Source organism: Camelus ferus, chromosome 20, assembly GCF_009834535.1.
Source record: "Camelus ferus isolate YT-003-E chromosome 20, BCGSAC_Cfer_1.0, whole genome shotgun sequence".
NCBI classification, from domain to species: Eukaryota; Metazoa; Chordata; class Mammalia; order Artiodactyla; family Camelidae; genus Camelus; species Camelus ferus.
Window position 1 is genome coordinate 34,318,379 of NC_045715.1, and position 18,519 is coordinate 34,336,897.

Here is an 18,519-nt window from a genome sequence, read left to right on the forward strand (position 1 = left end):
CCCCTGGTCACCGTTTGATTATCTCCCAAATTGCTGTATTTCACAGAGATAATGATTTTTTATGGTCACAGATTTGAAGACAACTGCTGTATCCTCAGGGTTGTCGTTCTGCAAGGAGAGGCGGCTGCTTCCTTCAGAGAGAGAGAGAGAGAGGAGAGACAGTTCCTTCTCCTGCTCTCTCCCTGGCAACTTCCTGGCATGTTTTATTATCCTAATGAAAGCGATATCAATTATTAAGGGAAACACCCCCGTTCTGATGAATTCCAACCCTTTTCCCATTCCTTAGCCAGTGCTTGAGTCTGGAAGTCTCTTTCTCTGGTCTGCCAAGGCTTCCGGTACTTTCTCGTATTCAAGAGAAGGATGCCGGTCCCTCCGCACAACCTAAGATTGTCTGTACTTAAAATGAGGAGAGGAAGGTTCATCTGGTGCCCCTCAGGAGTGGTGTATGTGAGCATCTGTGTGGTATCCACCCGCACCATTACTTGGGGTCCATCCTCTGAGAGCTTAAGATGGAGCGGGTCACCTCCGCTGACCCCGGGGGCAGCTGGCCCAGGGTGGGGAATGAGGCTGTGATTCACTGTCTCTCTCAAGTTCTTTTAAAAAGCCTTCAAGGTGGGAACTTTTGGCCGGGGTTCCCAAGTAGGATTTTCATTTAATTCTAATGTAAAAGCAGTCAGGAAAAAAAAGTTTAACCAGATGTTTACTCCCCTTGAAGACTGGTTTATTTAGTGTTAGTTATATGATTACTTGTGAGCTCAGGATGAACGGAAACATACTCAGTTTTCTTTACGAGAGTGACCCCTGAAGTCCTGCTGGTGTGAACTTGATTGTTGATACTGGACATCACTGTAGTAATGTGAACTCAGTTTCTGCAAAGATGTTCTTCTGACCTGGAAAGGGAACATCAAGATTTTACCCCTGGAAGAGCTGCAACTTGAAAACCATCATGTTTTAGTTCGGCCTTAATTATTTCAACATTGCTGGTATTTTAATATTTATGAAGAAAAGTATTGCCTGGGATTCATATGTTAAATCACGTCTCTCATCTTAATGGAAGGAAAAGGTAAATAGTGTAAATGAAGCCCACTTGGCTTGAGGTCTTGCTGTTGCGAATCTAGAAAACATGATTCAAAGGTGGCTTGATTATATCCTGTTTCCCATCAAATATTAATTTCCTCATATAGTTCACCGTTTCTACTGTATTTAGTTAATATGCATTTATTTTAGTTTAGAATATACAAGTTAGCTGCATGTGGGGTTCTGTGTGTTTATCTGCAGAGCTGTCTTCAGAATTTAAAAAAGGGAAGATTCTATCATTTATCTTCCCATATTTGCAGTTAGGAAAAAAAAAAGGTGCAAAACCGAGCGCTTCTGCAGGCTGACCACCCACACACGCATCAGCAGCTCTTAGCCTTTTTTTTTTTTTTTTTTTTTAACCTGAAAGGGCTGTCTCTACTCCCAGGTGAGCTTGTATTGAGAAATACATTATCAGCCTCACTACAGAGATAAAATGCTTCCCTAGTGTTTTGGTGCACTTACATATTATGAGTAGCAAAGCCTAAATTTTTTTGGAGGGGGGACATTACAAGCATCTGTCCATATCCGCAGGGGATTGATTCCAGGATCCCTGCAGATACCAAAATTTGTGGATGCCTTAAACGAAATAGTGTGGTCCAGTCAGTCCTCGGTAAAACCATGGGTACAGGATCCGTGGTTGGTTGAAGCCCTGGATAGAACCTGCGAATAGGGAGGGCTGACTGTAAATCATTCTTTCAACAGTTTCATGATTCTTACCAGGTATTGCTCTAGGAGTTCAGCCATGCTGTAGCAGATACCAGTACTTCGTTTCTTTTTACGCTGAATAATATTCTACTATATGGATATACCATAGTTTATCTTTTCATCAGTTACTGTCACCAGGGTTGTTTCTATTTTTGGGCTATTGTGAATAATGCAGCCATGAACATTCGTGTGTAAGTTTCTGTGTGGACATATGTCTTAATTTCTCTTGGATATACATCTGGGAGTAGAATTCTGAAACATATGCCGACTGTATGTTTAATCTTTTGAGGAACTACCAGATTGCTTTCCAAAGTGGCTTCACCATTTTATATTCCCACCAACAGTGTATGAGATTTCCACCTTCTCTACATCCTCACCAACAGTTGTAAATAGTTGTTAGTAGTTTTGATTCTAGCTAACCTAGTGGCTAGGAAGTGGTATGTCGTAGTTTTGGTTTGCTTTTCCATGATGGCTAATGATTTCGAGCACCATTTCAGCTACAATTGGCCATTTGTATATCTTCCTTAGAGAAATGTCTATTCATATCCTTTGCCCACGTTGTAACTGGGTTGTCTTTTTACTGTTGAGTTAGAAGGGTACTTTATATATCCTGGATACAAATCCCTTATCAGATACACAATTTGCAAATATTTTCCTCCATTCTGTAGATTGTTTTTTCACTTTTTGATGGTATCCTTTGAAACACAAAAGGTTTTAATTTTGATGAAGTCAAATTTACCTATTCTTTTTCTTTTGCTGCTGGTGCTTTTGGTGTCATATGTAAGAATTTTTTTGCCGAGTCCAAGGTCATGAAGGCTTACTCCTCTATTTTTTCTAAGATTATATAGCTTTAACTCTTATTTTAAATCTTTGGTCCATTTTGAATTTCTTATTGTATATGGTGTGAGATAAGGGTATAAATTAATTCTTCTGCATGGGGCTAGCAAGTTGTCCCAGCACCATTTGTTGAAAAGGCTATTGTGTCCACACTGCCTGATCTTGGCAAGTTTGTCTAAAATCAATTGACTGTAGAAGCATGGATTTATTTCTGGACTTTGAACTCGATTCCATTGATCTATATGTCTGTCCTTATGCCAGTCATGTACTGTCTTGATTACAGTTGCTTTGTGGTAAGTTTTGAAATAAGGAAATATGAGCCCTCCAACTTTTTCAAGACTGTTTTGGTTACCCTGGGTGCCTTACAAATACAGATGTTGAACAGGCCAAATCAGCTTGTCCGCTGATACAGAGAAATCAGTTGGGATTCTGATAGGGCTTGTGTTGAATCTGCAGATCAGCTGGGAAACAATTCCATTTTAACCATGTTAAGTCTTCCAACTCAAGAGCACCTGCAGTGTGCCATGTGTGGGGGACCTACGTGTCAGGACTGCTTCCGCGCTGGGTCTTTGCACTTTTTCTCTCGATGCTTGCCGCTGAATGTTCCCTGACCTTCAGATCTTTCCTCAAATGCACCTTCTCTGTGAGCCCCTCCTCGGCCAACATTCTGTCCCTCACGTGCATCTCTTTTCTCCCTTCTTTGCATTACTGTACTTCTTAACAATGATCATTATGTATTGTATTTTATATTTTTCTAAGTCCTAAGAATATAGCAATTGAACAAAATGAACAGAAATCTGTGCTCTCATGGGGCTTACATTCTAGAAGGAAATACAGATAATTAAAAAAATATATGTAAAATGAGTAGAATGAAAGTAGTAAATACTATGTGAAAACTAAAATTGAGAGAAAGAAGGACTGTGTTAGGATCGCAATGATGAATAAACACAGTTTTAGACAAGATGGCCAGAGGGCAAGTCAGGGAGGCAGAGAGGTATCCAGGCAAAGAGCGTTCGGCAGAGGGAACGGTGTGTGCAGAGGCCTGGGAGTGCGGACTGACAGGGACTCCTGGAGAAGCAGCAGGAAGCGGAGTGGCCGCAGCACAGTCACACTGCACTAGGGAAGCAGTGAGAGGGGCGGGGTGACCCAGGCCGTTCAGGGCCTTGTGGGCCATTTTTAATAGAATTCAGTGTTCGTGGAGATTAAGGATTGTGTCCAAAGGGACACACTCTGTATGGGGACTGTGCTCCCAAGGGTTCCTGATTAGGGTAAAGGAAGAGAAAGCAAAAGTGAGGTCACAACATGGTCAGAGCTCCAACGACATAACTGTCTTTTATAAACTATCTGGATATTTTAATTGCCTCATTGCCTCAGCTATCAACTGTGCATGAATAGAGACTAGTTAGCTAGTTTACTAACACAGGTGTTTTAGCATGCCGGCTTCCCTGCTCCTCCTTTGGGCCTGGAAGAACTTGAGTTGGCTTACCTCTCAAGCCTTGCTGTAAGTCCCGCTGTCGGTATACTCGGTAAGGAAAACTTCGGATCTCTTTGGGCCATCGGGCAGTCTGCATCACTGTGCTGTGCCTGGGGACCTCAGTGAAAGAGACACGTTTTGAGTACAGTAAATAAATAAGGAAAACAACAACTAATGGCACCGTGTGCATTTTTGATTGGTTAGAATCTCTATTTAGCCTGAAGTTCCTCTGATCTGACAATAAAAGGGGTTGCTTTGAGCAGTTAGTGGCACTTCCGTAAATTCAGAGGTCCCCGGGACAAGGACAATTCAAACGGTTGTATACAAACAATAGAGAACGGCAGGGAGGCACTGGCGTGTCTACGCCTCGCCTACAGGAAATCACATTCCAATTTTTAAAAAATTCTGCTCTGGCTAAACAAACATTGTCAGCTCTTGAATGCTGCACAGGCTGTCGCTCTGCTAAAATCCTTATGTGAATCATCTCACTAAGCCCTGCTAATAAATTGTATGAGGCAGGTGCCCCCGTCATCCCCATTTTCCTGCTGTGAAGACTAAGGCTCTGCAAAGATAAGTAGGTTACCGTGAAGAAGTAGATTCAGAAGGTGGAGACAGGCACTCTGGCTTCATAATCTATGGTCTTAACCACAGTAACATGCCAACTATATATGGCAGGTAATCAACCAGCCGTTTTCCCCCTGGTGGATTGTGAAGCATGTAAGATTTGGAAACACCTAGAGGAGCATTATCCTGTAGATATAAATGCAAGCTACACATGTAATTTAAATTTTTCTTGTAGCTTCATTTAAAAGAATAAAAAAGAAACATACGGAATTAATTTCAATAATACGTGTTTTTAAATCCAATGTATTCAAAATACTATTGTAACATGTAATCAATGTAAAAAAAAATTGATGAGAAGCTTTATATTCTTTCTTTTTAAATACTAAGAGTGGGTGGGTGTTTACACATCTCAAATAAGAGTACCCGCATTGCCAGTGCTGGGCAGCTACAGTGGGATTATGGCCACCATACTGGATAGTAAAGATTCAGATGATTGGCTGAATTTTTCACATCTCATTTTTTTCCTTCTAGAAGACATAATTAATCATCTAGAGCTGTAATTTAATTAAACTCCATTTTCTTGGAGGTAAAGCAAGAACTCCACCGGTATAATAATTACAAAGGAGGAGTTGCCAGCAGGTGCTTGTCTTCTGATCTCATTAAGAAGTTTGTGTGAATTCTCAGCACAAAGAGTTTGAGACCTTGTGAATTTATAGCCTAAGTTATATGGGGTTTACACATATGTACTGATGTTACCTAAAATATCCCTTCCTATAATGTTCTCTTTACGAACCAGTTCAGGGGATGGAATATTTATACGCTTCTGCTCTGAACATAAGCATTGTAAAGGAGCTATGCTTTGTGCTGCTAACTTAAATGGATTTGGAAAGCAAAGTGGAAAAATTGTAACTTTATGATAAACGTTACCACCTCCCTTTAATGCATTATTATATTTTATAGTTAAAATAGAATGGAACATTGAGGCACTTGTGCAGAATATATAAAAAACACAGAGGCATTGAAGGAGACCAAAAATTACATTTGAGCTTATTAATTTATGAAAAAAACAAACAGTATATTCTCAGACAGCTGCAGCATTCACTCAAGTGAGAAATATGCTAACATGTCAGCAATATCCATCCTCTAATCCTGCCAGGATAAAATTAAACAAAACAATCTCCTCAAATTATTAAAGTCTAAGTCTTTAGGGGAATGCCCTACATTATACTTGAAATTACCGAACCGTGGGCATAACCATGTAGCCACACGTCTCTTTCCTCTGTACTGTATAATTGTGTACAGATGTACCCAGTGTTATGCAATAGACCCTCTCCTTAAAAAGAGTAGAGTGCAAATTCAATATTAAAAATCCTTTAAATGCACTAGGGGAGCTTGCTATTTAAAGGGTTCTTTTATAATGAGATTAATCACCTCTAATTCCTCGTTTTGGCAAGTAAAAGTTTTAATATAGGATTTTTGCAGCTTTAAAAAAATAATGTTTCAGAAGGTACAGAGAAGAAAGAATAACAGAACTAGTATTACAAGTACCCAGTCTGGGGTGCCTGCCCCCACGTCCCGCCCTGATCCTATTCTGTTCTATCTGTGCAAAGATGTCACTCACAGAGTTCTCTTCTTTTCCCTGGCTTATCCTTATACAAGCATACTCTTAGTTTTCCTGTTAAAAAAAATCCCTCCCATGACCCTATTTTGACTTCCATCTACCACCATTTTTCTCCCCTTGACAGCCAAAATGCCTGGAAAGGGTTATCTACTTGATGTCTCAAATTCCTCTCCTCGGAGCTGGTGGGTTCTATACTTTGTGAGTTTGTCAAAAACATTTCCGAGATGATTGTCATTAGGTTTCCATAAAAAATAGGAACAGAATGATCAAAAGTCTTTTCAATAGTAAAGAAACAGGCACACACATGTGTTCACACATTCCTTTCCTGCACCAAAAATGTCTCGTTTCTAACTGTGCTCATTTGGTAGAGCTGCCATAACAAAGGACCACAAATTAGACTAATTAGAAACAGAAATCTGTTGACTCACAGTTCTGGAGGCTAAGAGCCCAAAAATCAAGGTGTTGGCAGAGCCATGCTCCCCCGGAAGGTTTTAGGGAAGGATCTGTTCTATTCTCTTCTAACTTCTACTGGTCTCAGATGTTTCTTGTTCTGTAGGTGACTGTCTTCTCCCTGGGTCTCTTCATGTGTCTGTATCCAAATTTTCCTTTTTTTATAAGTACGCCAGTCACATTGAATTAGGGCTCACCCTAATGACCTCATTTCAACTTGATTACCTCTGTAAAGAGTATATGTCCAAATAAAGTCACTAAGTTTAGGACTTTCAACTAAATTTTTCGGGGGGACACAATTCAACTCATAACAACCAACGTCCACAATCTGGTTTTCCTTGGACCCTCCTGTAGGGATACGGATGTCAAATGTGTTGGAGAAGCTTGGTCTGTTCTTCAGAACAGGGTCTGGAAATTCACGTGGAATCTAATTAAATAAAATGATTGTTCGTAATGGTCGTTGAGATTGACCTTACTGTCCCTTATAAAGAAATGCAGGGGTTTTATGGAATATATTTATCTATCCATCTCCATCTTTCCATCGTCTATCCAAACATCCATTTATTATTTTCACAAAAATTGTTGGGCACCTACTGTAGATTGAGCATTCTGCAAGGCTGGGAGGCAATATTCAGGAGTCTTTGCTTTCAGGAGAGTGTGATGTAGACGGTAAGACAAGACATAACATGGGGAAGCAGATAGAACCTGAACTGGGAGAGCCGGTACATGTCATTTTGTAGTTTAGGTCATTACTGAGCAAGTATTCTGAGTGGGAATGTCACTAATCAACATTCTTCACAAAAGTATGGCCAGGATTGGCTCCATAACAGCTTTCTTAAATTCTGGGATTTTGCTGATGATAATCTGTTTTGAAAAATTGACAGCTTAGCTTGAAGCCCTTGCTCCAGCTTGATGCGACCTCACAGTCTTTCCTCTCTCCCTTTGTGGGTGAAGGTGGGGCAATCACAGTGCTACCGATAGGCTCAGCCCAGCCTGTGTTTGGGCCCAGTTCTCATGTGAATGGCGTCAAGTCACTCAAGGTCTAGATCATCTCTGGTCGTCCATGACATATTCATCCACTGGCCTGTTGTTTTCCCCTACTTACAGTATCTTCTTCAGCTCTGCATTTTCAGTTTCTAAACAGTGCCTGGCACAGAGCAGGCACTCATTAAGTGTGTTAGCTGACCGAGCAACTGTCTTGAGATGGAAGGTGAGGACTGGCGGGTGAGGTCAAGATGGGAAAAGCACCAGATTCCTCCCATTTAAGGTAGCGTTAAAGCAGTGGTAGTAGGATCCTGACATGAGCTTGAAAAGCTCAACCAGGAAAAGCCAGAAGATAAATACAAACCTCATTCATTTATGATTCTCTACTGTTTGCCAAACACTGTAGACTCAATGCTCCCTCCTTCCATCTTCCATGCTGGGGGTTAAAATTAGAGCTGCAATTAAATGTGTGGTTTGGGGCTAGCATGAAATATCTGTATTTTTTTAAATGACATAAGAATAAAACTCATCTCTTTCTTTATGAACGAGCTCCACATAGGGTCCCGCTGGAGTAATGTTTATTGTTGCATCAAACATTAATGATAATCCCTGTTAGGACTGCATTCTGCTCCAGAATGGGAATTCAGAAGAGCTTGAGAATGAGTTTTCAGGAAGAACAAAAGGCTAGGAAAACATTTTCATCCAAAAAGCGCAGGCTTAATAACCTAGGCCAGGCGTCTATATATGCACTCACAAATCCAATGATTTGATTTGCTAAAGTCTGTTGACTCACATGCCTTCCATGTAATTCATTTGACCACAGCAGTACACAGGAGGACACACACACAGTAAACACACCCTCAAAGCACGTCTATTTTAGAATCCCCCCAAATGCTACAAGATCTGAATTTACGAATGTTGTGTAAACTCGAGGGAGGTGGGAGGCAGAGAGCATGTGAATGCATTTTTACTGTCAAGCGAGTTACGCGTGTGAAGCGCGATGACCCTGCTGGACACCGTCCGGGAGGGCCCGGGATCTCCACCCTACGAGACCCACTGTGAGCCAAGCTTAGTGACTTAATGGTGTGAAGCTCTGGCTCCCGGTTCATGTCGAGAATTACCTCAATACATTCTAATTTATGTCTCAAGATCCTATCTCTTTTAAAGAAAATAACCATGAGATGTGTGTCTTTTACTGAACAAGATGCTTCCAAGAGAAGTTATGGAAGGACTGGTGACTTCAGATTCATCAAGTGACTGAAGTTTAGGAGAGAGGCGCCGAGAAGAGAGAAAGGTGGGAGAAAATGGAGAAAGGCTCAGTTTGGAGGGATAGCTTTGCTTTCCCACAAGCAGATATTACGTGTCATCTCACTGCATTTAATATGGGTTCCTGTCAGTGACGTTTCTTTTATTCTTTGGTAATTATGAGAATGCAAGCTGCAGTAATTTATTCTTTTTATTTAAACTCACGCTGGATCCGGAAACTTCTCCATCTGCTGGTTGCCCTAACTCTTGTAAACTGTCTTGAGCTGGCATAAGGGAATTGAGGTCTCCTGAGAAAAGCCTATTATGAATGTTATGGATTCTGGTACATTCTCTTTCTGATAACCGACTTTTACAGTCCTCATTTTTATCCTAGGAAATTTTTGTGTTATTTTCCTCTCACCGTGCTCCCTGGCTCAGATCCTCGTCAACTGAACACTTCCCTTCTGCTTCCCTTTGTTTATCTGCTCTTTTACCGCCTCCCTGTTTTTGAATGTTCTCATTTACCTTTGTGTTCTTGCTGGACAAAAGCTCTTTATCCTCTAGGCAAGCTTAGCATTTAGTGGTAGTGAGCACAAGCATTGGTCCTTGCCAAGGCATGTTCATCTTTTAAGGTACTTAATAGTTTCTGTGTTGTTTTAAACTTAATTGTATTTTTGCTTCTCCCAGCTCCCATTAGATTATGTATGTGTGGATGATTCATCGTTGCCTCTGCCAGAATTCTTAGACTATATTTCGTTCACCTTTAATGTCTGTTGGATGCATGTAGGAATGAATGAATGCACAAACAATGAATGTATGAATTTTTATACAATACCTTCTCTGGATTCAATTCTCCCTTTCTACTCTCTACAGGTGACCACAGAAGAGAAGAGAAAATTCTACGCGCACCCATGCCCCAGTTTGCTGAAGGTAGCTTGTGTATCACTGAGAAACCATCTGGCCACTTGTGAAGCCAGGCGCCCAGGTTTGCTTTTGTTTGTGGAAAATCAGTATGCTCCTTCTCGTTCCCACAGATAGCTCCAGAAAACACAGAGAGAGAATCTCCTTGAGGCCTCAGCAAAGTAAATGCCATATTGGAGAAGCCCGTGGGGCAAGTGGCTGCAGAAGGCTCTAGGCGCTATGGGCAGCCTATAAAACCCGAGGGGGGCCTCTGGCCAATAGCCAGAAAATATTGAAGCCCTCAGACCAAACAACTGCAAGGAAATGAATCCTGCCAACATCCTGAATGTGCTTGGAAGTGGGTTCTTCCCCAGTTGAGCCTCCAGATGAAAATGCATTCTGACTGACACCTTGATTACAGCCTGTGACACTCTGAGCAGATGGCCCAGCTAAGCCATACCTGGAATCCTGACCCCCGAAAATGTAATCAATGTGTGTTGTTTTTAGCTGCTAAGTTTGGGAGAATTTGTTATAAAGTAATAGAAAGCTAATATAACACATTTTGATTATCCACGTAATAGAGGAGCTGGCATCTTCAAACTTGTGTTTTGTGGCTGACAATATTCTAAATGATACCCTCCCCCAAGGATTATAGTGTCCCAAGGCAGGAAAAAGAGGATGGACTGTATCTTCTCGTGTGTTTCTTCTTCAAGAGCAAAGTTTTCCAGAGTTCCCTCTCCCTAGTTAGTAGTAGCTAGTAGTCGCCCAGATGGCCAGAACAGCATCTCATACTCATTCCTAAATTGGCCACTGGTAAGGGGAATGCTGATAACATGATCAGCTTGGGTTAATCCAGGCTTATGTCCTGGGTCTAGAGAAAGTCCAGCCTCTTCTGTTACATGCAGCCACCTAGGAGCTGAACAAAACCAGGGTTTGGTGGCAAGAAAAAAAGGGGTAGGGAGTGATGCTAGGTGAACAATCACAGTGTTGGCCTCAGTGAAAACAATGGGGCTTCAGTTTCCCCATTTTTAAAAGTAGGGATCTTGACTAATTCAAGGTCTGTAGAGAGATCTGAACATTGATAGTTGCTTCCTAGAGTATTGTGCTGAGAAGCATTCTGAGCTCAGCAGGAAGGATACAGGGATAGATTAGCAATGTCTGCTGCGGGCATAGGAAGGAGGGAATTATGCACAATTGTGATTCTAATGGTTAAAGGCAACTATGACAAAGGAATAAAATGTATTATTTAAGAGCATAGATTACAGCATCAAACCGTATTCAGATCTGGGCTTTGTCACTCAGTAAACGGGTGATCAATGGCATTTTACTTCCTGTATTTCAGTTTTCTCAACTATAAAATAAGGATAAAAGTAGCAAGTGAGAATTAAATGAGACAATACATGTAAAGATTCTTCGCCCAGTGTTAAAATGTGTGTGTGCTAAGAGCTCATTACCTGATAAGTACTAAATAAATGTTTTCCATTATTTTTCAGAGACATGATTACCACTGTGTTGATGAGTTAAAAGAACGATGTCTTGCACCAAGGTAAGATTCGGGGCAACTTGGTGAGAAAAACTCCACTCGGGGCAAAGTTTTTACTATTGATGAGACTAACATTATTTACCAGCTTAGTTTTCCTAGGATGGTCTTGGTTTTTTCTGATGTTCTTGTGTAATTAAAATATTCCCTCTTTCAGTCTCAAAAGAGTCCTGGTTCGGATAATAAACTTCATGGTAACCCTAACTATTGTTCTTGCTAAGGTTTTGAGTTAGAAGAACTTTCCTTAGAAATACTTCTCTTTTTTAAAGGTGTTTCTGGTTCTGGATCACTTTCTTGTGGATTTCGTGGTCTAGCCGTCAGTTATGGACTGCTGCTTAGAATTTAGTTTTTTTTTTTTTTTTTTAATTTTTTTAGGTGGAATATTATGGCCATGTAGAAAATTTCATTGCTGCCTGCTATAATCTTCATTAATACTTGTAATCCCAGACTTAGACCTTCATTCTTTGGCTTTTTTTTTTTCTCCAAAGTAATATGCAGATATCCCTTCCCCAGAAGAAACAATTCATTAGAATTAAAACTGAGTTGAATGGGATGGGAACTTCAAGTCAGTGTCCTATTGAATCAAGAATGGTTTCCTATTCTGAGATATTTATCATCCTTTCTCAATTATGAAATGATTTCTGTGGGGAACAAGCCATTCATGCGGGTTAAATCTTTCATGAAATCCAGGAAAATCCTGCATGATCGATGCAATTCAAATGAAAGTAAATCAAAGTGAATTTAAAGTATTATTGCAGATGTAAATACCAAAAAGTTATTGTCATTTTCCCACAAATTGGGCTAAAACTGGCCATACGTTAACTTAGACAGCATCTTATATTTTCTGAGAGCTGACATTGACTAAGTTTTCTTTGATCAGTGCACATAAGAAAGCAACTGGAAAAACCACACATGGGTAAGACAAAGTTCTATATGGACAGTAGTTATTTTACAGTAGAATACAGCATAACTTCCCAACACTGAAGCAAGTAACTAGTAGTTCTATGAGTTGATCTTTAGGTAACTGCCTTATATGTTACATAGAAACATACATTTCGGTCCTCCTTTCATTAATTACATTTTATCATAATTATGTCATAATGCATATAAACTTGTAAAATTATTGTATGCCAAAAGTGATTCCACAGCACATTCCATGCTGCTGGTAAGCACAGACTCTTAATCATCTCAAAAAGAGGGATGTTAAATTCTACCCTTATCCTGGATTTCCTGCTGTCTCTCATAGAAAACTGCCATCTCTTTGTCTCCAGTGTTCCATGAAGCTCAAAATCTGTTCATAGAATAGAAGGTGGATATTTGGGGGGAAACTGCAGGATATAGAGTTTGCTATGGATTTTCCTTAACCCATAATCAATTTTATTTTCTCAATTTTGCTTTTAAGATGTAAGAAATATATCCTGTTCTTTCTATGAAAGTACCAAAATTAGAATTTTTCCTTAAAAGATATCTCAAACATAGAGTAACCCAATGTTTTGCAAACTATTAGGCCTTTTTTGTGTGTGTAAATGCCACAGGCAGCACGGGACTGCCTGCCTGCTCCTACCTCTGTGCATTTGCCGAGTAAACATCTCGAGCTGATTAAACGAGGGAATCACAAAAGCTGTTGGTACAAAACACAGGCATATAAGCACAACAAAGGGAAATTTTCTGTCAAAGCAATGCCAAATTAATTTGCCCCTCCATCCTTAATCATGCATGATAGGTTTTATTGCTGCTTCTGTAATCTTACTTTTATTAAGGCTGCTATCAGACTCAGAACCCAAGGATTTTATTAGCACAGGTGCTTAACAAGTAAAAAACAAAACATTTATGCATAGGAATTTAGAGTCATACCTAATGAATTAATTTTTATTTTTGCCACAAAAGTTAATCTACATACGTTGGAAATTCTTATAGTGATTATCTTAACTTCTTTATAATGGAAATATTATTAATATTGGAAGGTGTGTTCATACTCCTTCTCTTTAAAGGAAGATACCCAAAAACCCCATTCGGCATAATTTCCTGAGAACTACCTGTGTGAAAACACAAAGACCGCACATGGTACATGTGATTGAAATGACAATAATTAGAAAGTTGGAATGACTATGACCAAAGCCATACAGCAGATACTTAAGAGAGAGAATACTGCTTAAACTTCCTTTTTGTGCTCAGAAACCCAGTAGCTTGAGAGAGACTCAGGGAAGTGATGTGCCAAAGGGTGTCTTGGAAAACTTTATCCCCACCCATGTGGTCTCCATCAGCATGTTCTCCGAGTTACCCCAAACAAGCATGGGTAAGAACAAGCACTCGCCCCTTGTGCAAAAGCAGCTTCAAGAAAAGATCTCAGAGGTCACACCCTGAAATGCTTAAGGATAACCTAAATAAGAGAAGCTCAGAAAAAGTATGAATCAAAATATGAAAATCTATCAAAAGACAAGATTAGAACAAATGGAAAAATATACCCATGGTCTTGAAGGAGAAGACAATATCTTAGGACTGTTCTGATGTATGTGCATTGAATGTCATTGCAGTTAGAATCCAAGCTTTGGGAGAGAGTTGTATAAAATGGTCTAAAGGAAGAGCTAATGCACGACAATTGTCAAAATATTATGAAAAGAATAGTGAGATGTGCCTTGGCCAACATCACAGGGTGGTCAGATAAACATGGTAACAGCATTACACGGGGGGACTAGGGCACTAGAAGAGAATAAAAATGCAGGAAAAATATTACTATTATATGGACAGTTCATCTATTTTTAAAAACCTATAATCATTTCAGTGAGAAAAAGCTAGGTTACTTAACGATATTGGTGGCACAAATGACTTCCAATCTGGATATGCAAAATTAACCTTCACATGAATTCACAGCTTTAAATATTTTTAAATGAAATAACACAATTTTAGAAGAAAATTATGGAAGCCTACCTGTCTAGTTTAGAGAAAAGGGAAAATTCTTAACCAAGACCAGATTTTATTTACTTACTTATTTATTTATTTATTTATTTATTTATTTACAAGTGTCATCAATTTACTTTTTTTAGTATGAAATTATTTTTTTATTTAAGTTTAGTTAGTTTACAATGCTGTGTCAGTTTCAGATGTATAGCAAAGTGATTTGGTTATACATACCGAATTCTTTTTCAGATTCTTTTCCATTATGGGTTATTACAAGATATTGAATATAGTTCCCTGTGCTCTCTACACGTCTTTGTTATCTTGTGTATCTGCTAATCCCAAACTCCTAATTTATCTCTCCCTTCCTTCCTGTTTTGGTAACCATAAGTTTGTTTTCTGTCTGTGAGTCTATTTCTGCTTTGTAAATAAGTTCATTTGTATCAATTTTTTAGATTCCACGTATAAATGATATTTGTCTTCCCTTTCTCGCTTACTTCACTTAATATCATAATGTTGTTGAAAATGGGATTATTTCTTTTTTTATTGTTGAGTAATATTTTATATATATACATTTATACACACATACACATATACACAGTACATCTTCCTTATCTGTTCATCTGTCGATGGACGTTTAGGTTGCTTCCATGTCTTGGTTATTGTAAGACCAGATTGATTTTAAGTAGAGAAATGACAAATTAAATTATGGTACATCTATATCATGTGATTCTATGTAGCTATTAAAAAGAATGAACTAAAGTTTCACCAGCTGACAGGGATTTTTATGAGTGAAACGGCACATAACAAAGCAAGATGCAGGTAGTCATATTATGGCATACAGAAACACACACACGCCCACCTATATAGGCATATACGTTTATAAGTGATCATAAGGGCTTGGTAAAAAATGTGAAAAGAAACAAATTACAACTTCAACACAGGTGCAGGCACCTTGCTGCGGCTCTGGAGCAGAGCGAGGAGTGATGACAGAGGAGGGGAGGAGAAGGAGCAGAGGAAGGGGCAAAGCATAAGAAAGAAAACAAGCCAGCACTTAAAAAAATAAAGCAACCAGCATGTGCTATATGTTGCCATTTAAGAATACACACTTTGGAATAAAGAAAATAGTTTTTTATTTAGAAAGTATAGTTTTCTTTCTTTCTTTCTTTCTTTCTTTCTTTCTTTCTTTCTTTCTTTCTTTCTTTCTTTCTTTCTTTCTTTCTTTCTTTCTCTCTTTCTCTCTTTCTCTCTTTCTCTCTTCTCTTACAAGCAACCCATTTTCTTTTAAGGCTTAAGAGAAAAAAAAATCCTAGGCAAGTGAAAGTATAGTTTTCTATTCTTTACTTCCAACCATATTTCCTTCCCTCGGCCAGTCTTGTACTGACTTTCTGGGGCCCCCACACTGCCCCGTACTACCATTCTTCGGTGCGTGCACGCCCACCACAGGGTGCGTGTGTGATACACCGGGGGCGTATGCATATTACATGCGTGTGAAATCTAAAACAAGAAAAGAAACAAAAAACAGCCAAACTCATAGAAAAAGAGATTAGATTTGTGGTTACCGGAGGCAGGGGATGGGGAGGGGGGTGTATGGCAGTAACTGGGTCAACTACTTTTTGGGTTTGGGTTCGTAGTAAATGCTTAATACATAATAGTTATTATTACATTCACTACTACTGTTTAATATGCTGCAGTAGATTAACACAGCCACCAAAGGAGGGTGGAATCAAAGAAGACCCAAGTTGGCTTCCTGTGCACAAAGTGACGTGGAGGCCTGATTCTGGGCTGGTCGGTCTGTCTGCGTGTGGGGTGGACTTCTGGCTTCTATGGTCGTTCTTCAGCAGAGCTGTGGATGCTTCCCTGCTACTTTATACCATCTGGCTCTCGGGGCAAGCACCGTAGATACCTCTCATGCTCTCTATGGCTGGACAAAGAACCCAGGGCACCTTTTCCTGTTGAACAGTGAGCTTTCTAAGTAGAATGGCAAGATGTTTCTTTTAAGGTGTGATGTTGTTCTTTTATTCCTAATTTGAATTATCTTCGAATGTCAAATGGAATTAGAGAGCATTAGCCTGTTTTAGAGACACGCTCCTCGTAACAGACTGAACTAAAATGAGGTTCTGTTGGCCAATCCACTTTCTTTCTTTTAGGAACTGAAATTGGGTAGTCATGCAGTGAACAGGTCACTGGATTGAAAGTCAAATGACCTTGTCTCAAGCCTTGACTACACCTCTTAACAGCTTAACAGCTAGATAACGTTGAAGAAGGTGCTCAATATTTCCTTATCTATAAAATTTGAGAGATGCTGACGATACCTAAATATATGGAACAAGACTGCTGATGAGAGTGAGGGTAGATAGCATACTAGGACTGTTTGGGTGAAATATAAAAGGTTGCATCCATATTTCATTCAAAGGAAATGTACTAAGTGTGTATTACTGGATCAAGCTCTATCCTATGATTTGGAAAGGAGCAGCAGATGGATTATGATTCATGCCTTCATCGAGATTACATTTATGCAGGTAGAGCATGTTAGTTTTCTATTGCTGCCATAACAAATTTTCACAAAAGTTTAAACAATACAAATGTATTATCTCACAGTTCTGCATGTTAGAAGTCCAACATGGGTCTCACTTGGCTAAAATCATGGTGGAAGCTGCATTACTTGCTGGAGGCTCTATGGGAGAATCATTTTCCCTGCCTTTTCCTCTTTCTTAGAGGCTGCCTGCATTCCTTGATTCATGGCCCCCTTCAACCATCTTTAGGTAGTGTTGGAGCACCTCTCTGAGCGGTCCTCCATAGTCCCATCACTCTTTGACCCACATCACTCTTCTGCTCCGTCTTCCACCTGTTGTAATTACACTGAAACCACGTGGATCATCCAGGATTATCTTACGATCCTTCAGTTAATCATGTCTGCAGATTCACAGGTTCTGAGGATTAGGGGGTAGACATCTTTGGGGGCTCAAAACATAAAGTACACTTTAGCTGAGTAGAAATGCTCTAAATGACACTTGCTGTTCGGTTTATATCAATATAATCAAAATCATACAGCACAGTTTATGATTTTATTATTGTTGTTTTGTTTTGCACCCTAGGCTTATGCCTGACTTACAAGGAGAATTAGATTTTGATTAAGAAATTATTCCTTCCCAGTTCTATCTAGAGTTTTGTGCTTTGTTTTCCCCTTAAACTATGGTGGGTGGGTGGGGGGTGGAAATGGAAAAGAAGCTGATAGCCAGAGGAGAAAACCGAATCCATTTATTATTTCTATGTAAAGCCTGGGTGCATGATATCTTATTCATTGACCTGGATCAGAACCAGTGTTGAAATCTCATTGCTGAGATGTGATGCTCTGACCCTGAGGAATGAATTTAGCTCAGAACAGACAAGACCATCCGTGACAGTCGCTGTCTATTTCTGGCACATTAAATCAAGATTTTTGGAGTGTCAGAATCTGTTATAACTTGGACTGAAGTATGACAACCTGTCAGAAAATTTCCACAACCGATAACATCCCCTTGAGGTTAATAGACAAAATTATAAGATGGCATAATTTGTGTAATATGATTCATAAATTCCTTGTCATAAAGTCTCAAGGGTGGGATTTTATAAATATGTAGTCAGTTTTACTGCATCACTATGTAATACTTGATCCCTTTTGCTATAAACATATTTGCAAAACAGAGTGAGAAGCATTTCAAATCAATTCAGTCTGATAAGGGTTTGTAGGTAATTGACGATACGGGACACACACTCCTAGGTGCTGCGGTGGGTACATTCGGGTAATAAAAGACGACTCCTGTGCTCAGAGCTTAAAAGCTTGTTGCTGTAAGCAAGGTAAACACAGAAAACAACTGAAGAACATTACAAGTCAATATACTCAAGCCTGTTCCAGACCAATGAACGATGAAAGCTCATTGGGTTCTGGGGACATGGTAAAGGCTGAGGGATGTTTAGGGACTTGAGACAGGATTTGAAACATGGAGCAGGACATTTTAGGTGGAAGGAACTTTATGAGCAAAGTCTCCAAGATCAGAACAAGAATTTGACGTACACCCTCAGCTAGTTTATCATGTAGCTACTCACCGAAGGCTGGCCTGTTGGTTTGATCATTATACGGTTTTAGGTTGTTGTTATATATAGTCATGGAGTGTTCCATTCATGCCTACAGTGGATTGTTGGCTAACAGACAAGATGCCTAAGAAAGACTGCGGTTGAAATGTT

The 18,519-nt window shown here is 39.6% G+C and overlaps 1 long non-coding RNA gene across 3 annotated transcripts in view; it reads left to right on the top strand.

The window, feature by feature from the left end:
* LOC116658314 overlaps positions 1-18,519 on the top strand; it is a 380,608-nt gene that overhangs the window by 245,667 nt on the left and 116,422 nt on the right. For all 3 annotated transcript variants that reach the window (XR_004313651.1, XR_004313650.1, XR_004313652.1), the window contains 2 exons: positions 9,831-9,942; positions 11,351-11,403. This is a non-coding gene — a long non-coding RNA (uncharacterized LOC116658314). The remainder of the gene's footprint in view (positions 1-9,830; positions 9,943-11,350; positions 11,404-18,519) is intronic.